A 10,846-nucleotide genomic window follows, 5' to 3' on the forward strand; every position below is an offset into this window, starting at 1 on the left:
ATGGATGTGAGTATTGAATAATTGCACAGGTAATATAAGTATAATCCATATATATATATATATATATATATATATATATATATATACCTGTTCAGGAGATGCATCCCACTGCCAACCAACCCCGTCATGCCTCATCCCCTTACAAACCGCTCGCACCTTCTCCGAGTGTGACAGCGCTGGTGAAACCTCGTCACACCTCAGGACAGTCGGCGTGTTCTACAGCTTCACCACGCCATACCGCCTGCCCTCATGGAGCATGTGCCGAGCAGGTACCAGCTCATCTCTCAAACTGAAATCCATCTTTACCATGTGTGCTAGAGGAACGTGGAAAACGCACATGTAACATGACCCGTACCACCTGCACACATGCTCGTACACACATAGCACATATTTCATTAACATGCTCAATCACTTCAACGCATGCTCACACACACCTGCCACATATTGGCTGGAGACGTAATCACATGTTGGTGCATTCAGGAGCTCTGAGTTACCTGTTTATGAGGTAAACCTGCAGAAAGCTCATGGAAAGCAAGCTCTGAAACATAATGTCAGAGACTTGGTCTTGGGGGTAAATGAAGCACAAACATTCACGTGCACACACACTAATTAACTCATCATACAGCCTTTTCATAGCCTAAGCCAAAAGAACAAAAGCCTGACAACCACACACATTGTATTTTACAACTTGGTGCTCCTTTGTTCTAATAAAGCTTATTTTATTTGAGCAAAAAATGGACTCATGCACACGTCGATTACATTTTGGGGCTGTAAATTGACCTGCAAATATCGCTTATACAATTATGTCTATAATATACATTCTATAAATCATCCTGCGACCCCCACAGTGACCTCTGTCTGAGACGTCTCCCGTCTGTCGCTCCCCGTCTGTAGACGATTTGTGGTGCGGTTTCATTTGATGGGTGTTTAAAATCCACTGAAAGCCACAGATGCATCATGTTATGTTATCCTTCCATCAGTTCTCTCGCGGGTTGTTCCTTTAATGCTACTCTGGTTGATTTTGTTGTCTCACTTGAACAGCTTGTGGTCATTTGGGGATTTGGGGGCTTTTATCAGTCCGGTGATGTCAGAGCAGAGTTACAGGCATCAGTGGGTAATTCAAGCTGCTTCAGTAATCGCTGAGCTGCTGTATTCTGAGTGCTTCGACTGAAATGAATCTTCAAACATCAGATGTATAATTGCCTCCTCTCGGCTTTTCTTTTTTTTACCTCTTCCCCTTTTTGGATGATTGCTTCTTGTAAGTTTCACCATTTTGTCTTTCTGGCCAATTCATATGTTTCTTCTTCCTCTCTCACAGCTCCCAGAATCCCTACTGACAAGCGTATCTTCACCACCACACACACTCCTAACTGTGTGTTCCCCCCCCCACACACACACACACACACACACACACAAAACATTACAAGGTGTCACATCATGAGCCTGTGCTCTTGTGCGTCTGCGTACTCTGTTGAGTGAAGTGGATGTTTTTAACACATTGCTGCTGTTTCTCCATCAGGGCTGTTCCTCTGTTGGGTTACCTCCCTCAGGACCTGATCGGGACCCCTGCTCAATATGCACCCAAGTGACCGACCCTTGATGCTGGCTGTGTATCAAAAAAGTAAGAACACCTTTCATTCACGAGGATGTTGGAAGTTAAAGATGCTTTGACAAAAAGAAAAGAGCCTGCTTGTGTTCTGAATCCTCAGGGAGTTATAAAAGATAATTGGCCTGGTGCATTAAACCCTCAGCTCTCTCTCTCTCACGCTCTACCTTCTGTCGCCAACACTTCTGCAGAATGCAGGTCAGCCATTCGATCACTCCTCGATTCGTTACTGTGCGAGAAACGGCGAGTACGTCACCTTCGACACCAGCTGGTCCAGCTTCAACATCCCCTGGAGTCGCAAGGTCTCCACGTGAACACGGAGTGTTCCCAATGTTTTAACATAGTTGTGTTTTTTTGGCGTCAGTAGTGAAATATATTATAATCTATATATATATATATATATATATATATATATATATATATATAACATCCTTGTTGACAGTGGTCTGTGTGTTTTTCAGGGGACCTGTGAATGAAGATGTTTTTGCATCACATGGACTCAGACATCCAGGAAGTTAGTGAGCAGATCCACAGGCTGCTACTCCAAGTATGTACACGCACTAGAGGCCCACTTAAAAATGCATATCCATACAAGCGTTTGTCACTTTCTGTAACAATCTTTTATCTCTTCAGCCGGTCCACAACATGGGCTCCAGCAGTTATGGAAGCAATGGTTCCCACGAGCAGCTGGTGAGCTTAAGCTCGTCGTGCGAGAGCAACGGGAACGCAGCGGAGGAGACAAACAAGGCCAAGCCTCAAAGGACATTCCAGGAGATTTGTAAAGGGGTCCACATGCTGAAGAACCAGGACTCCCAGGTCTGCCTGCGCTCTCCTCCCCCGTCGCCATCCAAGTCTGAGCAGAAGAGGACCACTGACGGTGAGTTCTGTTTAATATTCTGTTGCTTTGACTCAAAGTTCACCACAGGGAGCATATTTATTCTAAGTGTCTAGTTTATGAAGCTGGTGACGATGTGAGCCACAACACTGACGTGACAGATCACAATGTTGCACGCACATTTCGCTCGAGGACTTCCGACAACTTCTCTCAAAATGTCGCCTGACTTAGTCCGCATCAGAAAGGTTTTTAAGAACGATAGATCCCTGTGCTGTCATCTCATCCTTTAAAACAAAACAATCAGTGATGTATTATTATTATTGTTGTTGTTATTATTATATCAATTATTCAATTAATCAGGTGCACAAAACAAAAGATTATACGTTCCACAAGAAACAGAAATTATTTATGCAAATGTGTGTTCTGTCCGTGTTTGTTTGTGTAAACTTGCAACTCTTACATTTTCCCTTCCCTTCAGTGGCTCAGAAGACTTCAGCCGTGCGTCTGAAAGACTCAGTGGCGCCTCTGCAGGTCAGAGACAGCGCTGCAGCCAGCATGGACGACTTCAGCTGCAAAGAGTGTCTGCTCCTACCAGCACATCAGCTGCCTCCACAGTGTCATCAGGTAAGACTTGCTGGGTTTTGTCCACCAATGACGTTGGTTTATAGTGTGAAGCGTTCACTCTCTGATTTAAAATCCATTTCTGTTCCTCAGGTCCCTGGAGAGTTGGACCAACGCCATCACAGGGAAGAGGAAGTACCAGTTCTCCATCAACACCTCCTGGACAGGAAGGGCTCGGAGGACGGTATGCAAGTGCCTCCAGACACAAACCCCGGCATGTACACACATCTGTTACATGAACACGTGTGCAGAACTAAAACCTTTCAGTCGGCCACTTATTCACTTATTGTATTTAAGACGTATCATTTTATTGTCTCAAACTGTCAAATAGTTTTTTGTCTTTTGTGTTGTTTCTGCGGTTCAAACCTTCTGTTCTGTCTTGTTTTATTATCTGTGAAGCGCTCTGCATGGCACTTACCTGTATGAAAGGTGCTATACAAGATACAATGATTGGTTTATTAGATCCAAGTTTGCATAGAAGCAGTCAAATGTATTTCTATAGCACATTAAAAGAGCATTAGTTGACCAGAGAGCTTTACAGACACAAAACAACGTGCATGTACCCAGTTATGTGTATATTGTTTGTTGTTGTTGCCTGCTGTAGCTTGGGTTCTGTACTCATCTCTAGCTTGAAGCTAACAGAAGACTGATCTCTCCCCATACAGACACTTTGATGCTAGACGCACAGCAAGGCCTGTCAAACATGAAAGCACCTAAGAAGCCTTCATCTGGGGCAGCTGTGGTGGGAGGCCCCCTGGCACCGCTCACCCTGCCCAGCAAGGCTGAGAGCGTGGTCTCCATCACCTCCCAGTGCAGCTACAGCAGCACCATCGTCCATGTGGGAGACCCCCCCCCCGGCTCTGCCTGTCAGCGTGGTGTCTCCGCCCAGCCAGGAGAAGGAGGCCTACAAGCGGCTGGGACTGACCTCAACCGCTGCAGAGAGCTCCGCGACGCCAGGACCTTCCAGAAGGACTGTTTCACACACCTGTGCAAGCAGAGAGATCCAGGAAACGCTGAAGGTACACAAGGCCCCCTGCCCTGACCCCTCCCTCTCCACAGTCTTTGGAGAGGCGCAGAGCACCCAGGCCCCACCTACTGCCGCTCCATTTGCCGCACCTATTGTTACACCTGTGGTGGCTCTGGTGCTGCCCAATTATCTGTCCCCCCAAATAGGACAGTTAGATCGGGCAGTTGGGGGCTGCTCCTAGGCCAGCGTTTTTTCCTGAGCCGACCCAAACACAACCTGCATACACTACTCAGCAGCCCTTCCCGCCCCCACAGCCAGCCTACGCCATGCAAACACAACCCCCCTACACCAGCAGACTGCCTTTACCCCCCAGCAGCCATTCCAAATAGCACAGACCCCCTACACCACCCCGCAACCTTTCCAAACAGCACAGACCCCCTACACCCCCCCGCAACCTTTCCAAACAACGCAGATTTAACATCATAACTCTCGTACACACACCGACGCAGCACTGATGGTTTGCTGCCTTGTGTTTCAGGTGGATTGTCCAGGAGATGGCGCTCACAGTGACTGTAACTCCTCATCCTGCTGCAGGAGGACTCACACTCTGGGACCGGGTCGGCCACCTCTGGCTCCATGGGCTCAGGGTCGGGCTCAGGGTCGGGCTCAGGGTCGGGCTCAGGGTCGGGCTCAGGGTCGGGCTCAGGCTGCAACGGCTGTGATACATCAGCGAGTGGAGCTTCTGGCAGCCGAACAGGTCAGTAGAGGAACACCCACGCTTGACAAAGTAAACTTTTATTTATGCTACTTCTTTTCTCGTTGGTTGGTATAAAAATATCAACATTTTCCATGAGCAGCACATATGTTACAGTCTCTCTAAAACTGTACAGGGAGCAGCAACACCAGCAAATACTTTGGCAGCGTTGACTCTCTGGAACATGACCCCAAGGCCAAAGCCAAGACGAGAGGCGAAGGAGGCTGTGAAAGCAGCCAGTCGCAGACACAACACAAGGCGAGGGAGAGCATCTAATGAAATACGTTCTCCAGGAGCCCCTCCAATGCTGACGACAAGGTCATGATGACTTATCAAATGCCATCCAGGTGAGTCACTGACTGAGTTAGGTATTATTAAAGGTGTGATCAGAATGATCCGAGTGATCCGAGTGTGTGTGTGTGTGTGTGTGTGTGTGTGTGTGTGTGTGTGTGTGTGTGTGTGTGTGTGTGTGCCTCACTTCTCCTCTGAACAGCGAAGAGAGCTGATGGAGGTGCACCCCTGGATGAGGAGGGGAGGTCTATCTGCGTCTATCAATGTGAAGGTGAGGACCACACACATGTTGTGCATCTCAAAAATACATGCAGATATAGTATATATGGTCACATTTTATATTAATATCAGCCTTGTTCATGTGTTTAAGAGTGTGTGTACTGCGAGGACGCAGCGGCGACCCCCATCGAGGAGGACCCGCCACACATGGACATGAGCGAGCTGGGCGAGGAGCTGAGCCAAGAGGGCCAGAACGCCAATCAGAGGAGTCCCAGCCTCAACCTGACACTGGCTCCTGAACACACACACACACACTCTCCACCAGCCATGGACCTTTATAATGCACAAACACACACACACACACACACACACACACACACACACACACACACACACACACACAGCAGAACTCTGTGTTGTGAGGATGAGGATGTGTTGGTGCGAGTTGTTTGGAGGACTGCTGCTGAAGTGCAGTTCTTAACTCCACATACAGGGGGCGGTAACACTGTATGAGGGTTTTCGTATGTATGACCCTCATTGTACTTTTGCCAGCTCTCTCACACACACACACACACACACACACACACACACACACACACACACACACACACACATTCTCTGGGGCCCAGCCCGTGTGGTCGGTGACCTTTGTCCTGCTCAGATACATAGATACATACTCTCCTTGTCAGAGACAAAGCTTTACAGCTACATGAACAGTTATTATTCTGAAAAAAAATGTATTTCATTTTAAAGAATCTTAATTTTGACAAAAATAATTGTCATTAAACAATTTAAAAATGTTATTAACAAGCAGCATTGCTGTTTAAATATCCTGCTGCCAGTTATTAAGTTTGTGTTTTCTTGTTTTGAACCGTGTAGAGTCGTCGTGGTGCACGTTGGATGATGCAAGATATTCATTTAACGAAGTGTCTCATTTATTTTCTACCAGATAATGTATTTAGAATAGATTGTTTTAAGCTTAAGCCACATTTACTCAGCTAAGAGACATTAAACTCTACAGGATATTAAAGTCTCTTTACATTGACTGTAAACTGGAGTTAGCCTGTCTATTCACAGAAGGACGCTGGTTATCTGCTTGTATAGAGGCTGCAGATCCAGGTCAAAGCTGAAGAAAAGTGTTAGCGTTTCTCTTTCACGTCCAATTTCTATCTTTAAATTATTATTTTTTGTCTTGCAAGACAAAGGTGTGTCCATGTTGCAGAACAATGTTGAGTAATATGCTGCAGCTCTACTACAAAATGTCATTTTTAGAACAAATCAGATTTATACATTATGCAAATGTGCATGGTCTCTAAATTGCTCACACATCTATTGAACTGGGTTTCCACACTGCGGACGGGGCCCCCCCCCTCTAATACAACCCCTGTCACGTTACTGTAAGCAGAACAGAACATGTGTCTGATACTTTAAGTGACTCCAGTGAGGGGTGGGCTTGTGAGAGTCTTTGCCTTCGACTGACAGAGGTCTGTGTCTGCTCTCTGTTTCTATGAATGAATGCACAGAGACGACGTCACCACTTGTACCTACTGCAGGCGCTCGTTTATCTTTCATGTGCAGAATATCTCAAAGGGGGGGCCTCTATTAAGAAAGCCAGAATGAATGCGGAGCACCCTGATCTGTAAATGTGAAGATGTGTTGTTTAAAACATGTTTATATATAGAAATATGAGCTGCTCTGCTCTGACTCTCTCTGCTCATTGTTTAACATATCGACATCATATGTTGTTGGCTGGAAGAAGAAAGAAACTAAAAACGCTGATGGGGGAGGGGGTAAATGAAAGGAAAGGGAACCATTCTTTTGTAAGATGATACCAGAGGTAAGACTCGTGGATTAAAGCTGAGGTGGGGGGCAGTGTGTTTTAGAAACGTGTTGAAATACTCTTTACATCCAGGCAGCAATTAATAAACCAAATGCTCTGACACAAAATAACATAAACACAACACAGCTGATATCTGAGGACTGTAGCCGACCACCGACCCGCGTGCACTCACAGCGCGTCACCTGAGACAGATGTGAGTACTAACAATAGTCATGTTCGTTGTTTACGTTCATTATAAAATGTTTACGTAATAATAATAATAATAATGATCATTTTGTCCGACTTGGCGACTTTCTTGCTAATTATGCGACGTTTGGAGCTGCTGTTGGTTACTGTCACTGGGAAACACATGGCAGCGTTATTATTGATATTGCTACTGATAGACAGTAAATACACCAATACATGCAGGTTGTGCATAATCGTGGGATTTGTTGAAAATTGCATTATTTTGTTTACAATTTAACTGTGAAAATAAAATAATAATAATAATAACGTTTAAGTAATAAAAAGTGTTTATTTGTGCAAATGTAGCAGGAATAAATGTTACTCTCGTCTCAGGTTGTGCCCTATTTACGTTATTACAATATGTGATAAAACATTTTCAAATATACAAACTCCATAATCTTATACACACTTTACTTTCATGCCGTCCCTCATCGCCTTTAGTATCACACAGTAAGTCTGAAGACAGAATCCATTTTCAATCGGGAATTGTTTTGCTGCTGCTGCTCTGCTGCTGCTCTGCTGTATTTGTCTGCTGCTGCTCTGCTGTATTTGTCTGCTGCTGCTGCTCTGCTGCTGCTCTGCTGTATTTGTCTGCTGCTGCTGCTGCTCTGCTGTATTTGTCTGCTGCTGCTCTGCTCTGCTGCTGCTCTGCTGTATTTGTCTGCTGCTGCTGCTCTGCTGCTGCTCTGCTGTATTTGTCTGCTGCTGCTGCTGCTCTGCTGTATTTGTCTGCTGCTGCTGCTCTGCTGCTGCTCTGCTGTATTTGTCTGCTGGTGCTGCTCTGCTGCTGCTCTGCTGCTGCTGCTCTGCTGCTGCTGCTCTGCTGCTGTTCTTCTGCTGCTCTTCTGCTGCTGCTCTGCTGCTGCTGCTCTTCTGCTGCTGCTCTGCTGCTGCTCTTCTGCTGCTGCTGCTCTTCTGCTGCTCTGCTGCTGCTCTTCTGCTGCTGCTGCTCTGCTTCTGCTGTTGCTCTTCTGCTGCTGCTCTGCTGCTGCTGCTCTGCTTCTGCTCTTCTGCTGCTGCTGCTCTTCTGCTGCTGCTCTGCTGCTGCTGCTCTGCTGCTGCTGCTCTTCTGCTGCTGCTGCTGCTGCTCGTCTGCTGCTGCTCTTCTGCTGCTCTTCTGCTGCTGCTGCTCTGCTTCTGCTCTTCTGCTGCTGCTGCTGCTCTGCTGCTGCTGCTCTGCTGCTGCTGCTCTTCTGCTGCTGCTGCTCTTCTGCTGCTGCTGCTCTTCTGCTGCTGCTGCTGCTCTGCTGCTGCTGCCCAATAGGAAGTTATTGTTCTCTCACAGTCAAAGACAGTTGAGAAGAAGCCAAGGATCCCCGGGGATCTGTTTCAGCGCCATATGCTCGCCTCCGCCGTTGAATCACTCTCACGCCAACTGTTGCATTGACTGACCTTTAACCTCAGAATTCATATGCACAAATAAACAGCTGATGCCTTTGGCCCTCCCTCCCTCCCGTCTGTTTTTCTTTTTCTTCTTCCCTGCTTAAACTAAATCTGGTAATGTGGTCAGCCTGTCGTCTGTCGCTTTTAGTTAGCAGATTGTGGTGACATGCAGGGGTTTGATTCCCACATACTCTGGTTTATACACACGTCCTTCCAAAAACACACCATTTCATGTCATTCCTAAACGTGATGGTCTTATTTCACATAATCGTATAGATTTGTAGCGTAGGGTATTGCAGTTATGTTTTGGCTACACATCTTGTAAATGTTATAGGTTAGGGGTCTATGAGGTCTCAGTTCAGTGCTGGTCTGATCAGACAGAATGTGGGGTGTGGCTGTCATTTCATTTAGCTGACGGTCCTTAAACTCAACATCCACACCCGTCCTGCCACCTGCGTCCATGTTCCAAAACATAGAGCCTACACGCTATAAGGTTACAAACTAAACCTGCGGTCCAAAATGACAATGACTGCTGTGTTTGGGGGCTAAGTATATGTTTACTGATGTTGTACACTGTGATTGAATTCACTTCGTTTGAAGAGAGCAAAAATAAAATGACAGAAGAAGTAAATGTTTCCGTGTCCTATATATGTTAAACTAAGAACTGCTGATGACATTTGATGACTCACTAATTTATTATTATTATGTATTTATTTGTACACATTAGGTAAGTGAGATATAACAGGTTAGGCTTAAGAGATGCTGGTGCGGTGCATTTTGCTCCATTTGGACAGAACCAGGCTTGCTGTATCCCTGTTTCCAGTATTTATGCTAAGCTAAGCTAAACAGCATTACATAATATTTTACAAATCAAATGAGCTTATACAATAGGATTTATTAAAGATTAAACTCCACATCTTATAAAGTAGCTACAAGTTAGCTCCACCTCGACCAGCTACATCAAGCAAAATGTAAAGATTTATAGGATTATTTATTATGTCATTCTAGATTAATCACAGGCCAAAGATAAGCAATAATACATTCTGGGTTGCCAGGTTGTATTCTGCATATCCTCCTTTTTAATGAGCCAATTAGTGTTATTTTGGATTATACTCTGGATTTTGTATGGTGTGTGTGTGTGTGTGTGTGTGTGTGTGTGTGTGTGTGTGTGTGTGTGTGTGTGTGTGTGTGCTTGGTCCCTTTGAAGAATGTGAGCCTGCTTGTCTCCTTTGTAGTGTCCTTTCAGCTGTGCGGGCTTTGACGCTTCTCTGTCAAATGGTCGCAGCTTTGATCATCGTGTCTCTCGTCCGCTCCCATTTCAATGTGTTTACTCCGACGTTCACACCCAGGTCCAGTTTGTGAACACCCACTTCCACCTCCACGCGGGTTTGTTAATTATTCCTTGAAGACTCGAGGATCACCAGACAATGAACAACGTGTGATTTCCACCAAATATTAGATGTAGCCTATTGGTCTAGTATATGTTGTGAAACCGACAAAGCTTTTTCTTTTAATTAATATCAGCAGGTCCAGGTTACTCACCGCTGGCTGCTGCAGACTCAGTCCAGACAGGATCTAACAGTCCTTTGTTAATACGCTCATTGTATCTGAGGTGAGAGTGAAGACACGCTGGAGAGGTGCGACTCTTTCATGTGCGCACACGCACCGCGCGTCCTCGTGGTGAGACGGGACCGCAGGTGGGATCCAGGAGTGGAAGGTGTTAATAGCAAGAGGAGAGTGCATCTTAATTTGTCGAGTGGTTATATATTTCAATGTTCATCTTATCAATGTAGACTTTTAGCGTTTGGCACCATCTTGTGTGAAAAGGTGTAAAAGATGCGCAACACAAACTCTTAACTAGTTCCTTTGTATTTGGACAATAGATGTGAGAACTGCTCTCGCTCTCTTTTGCTATAATCCACATTAGCTGCTGTTAAAAACTGTGGCTATGATTTAATGGGCCATGCAATCAAACTTAAATCTCTTAATAGCTTATTGGCCTAAATCACTAAATTAGCCTCGTGTCCTTTAAGATAATAGCAATGAATATTTTATCTCACATGTCCTGAAGAATCTTTCGCTTCTCATATATTTTGTTTATTTAT

At 45.4% G+C, this 10,846-nt stretch overlaps 1 pseudogene; it reads left to right on the forward strand.

Annotated features, from left to right (window-relative positions):
* LOC115017743 (period circadian protein homolog 1-like) lies at nucleotides 1-5,592 on the forward strand (annotated as a pseudogene).
* The last annotated feature ends 5,254 nt before the right edge of the window (nucleotides 5,593-10,846 follow it).

This window comes from Cottoperca gobio, chromosome 13 (genome assembly GCF_900634415.1).
Source record: "Cottoperca gobio chromosome 13, fCotGob3.1, whole genome shotgun sequence".
NCBI lineage: Eukaryota > Metazoa > Chordata > Actinopteri > Perciformes > Bovichtidae > Cottoperca > Cottoperca gobio.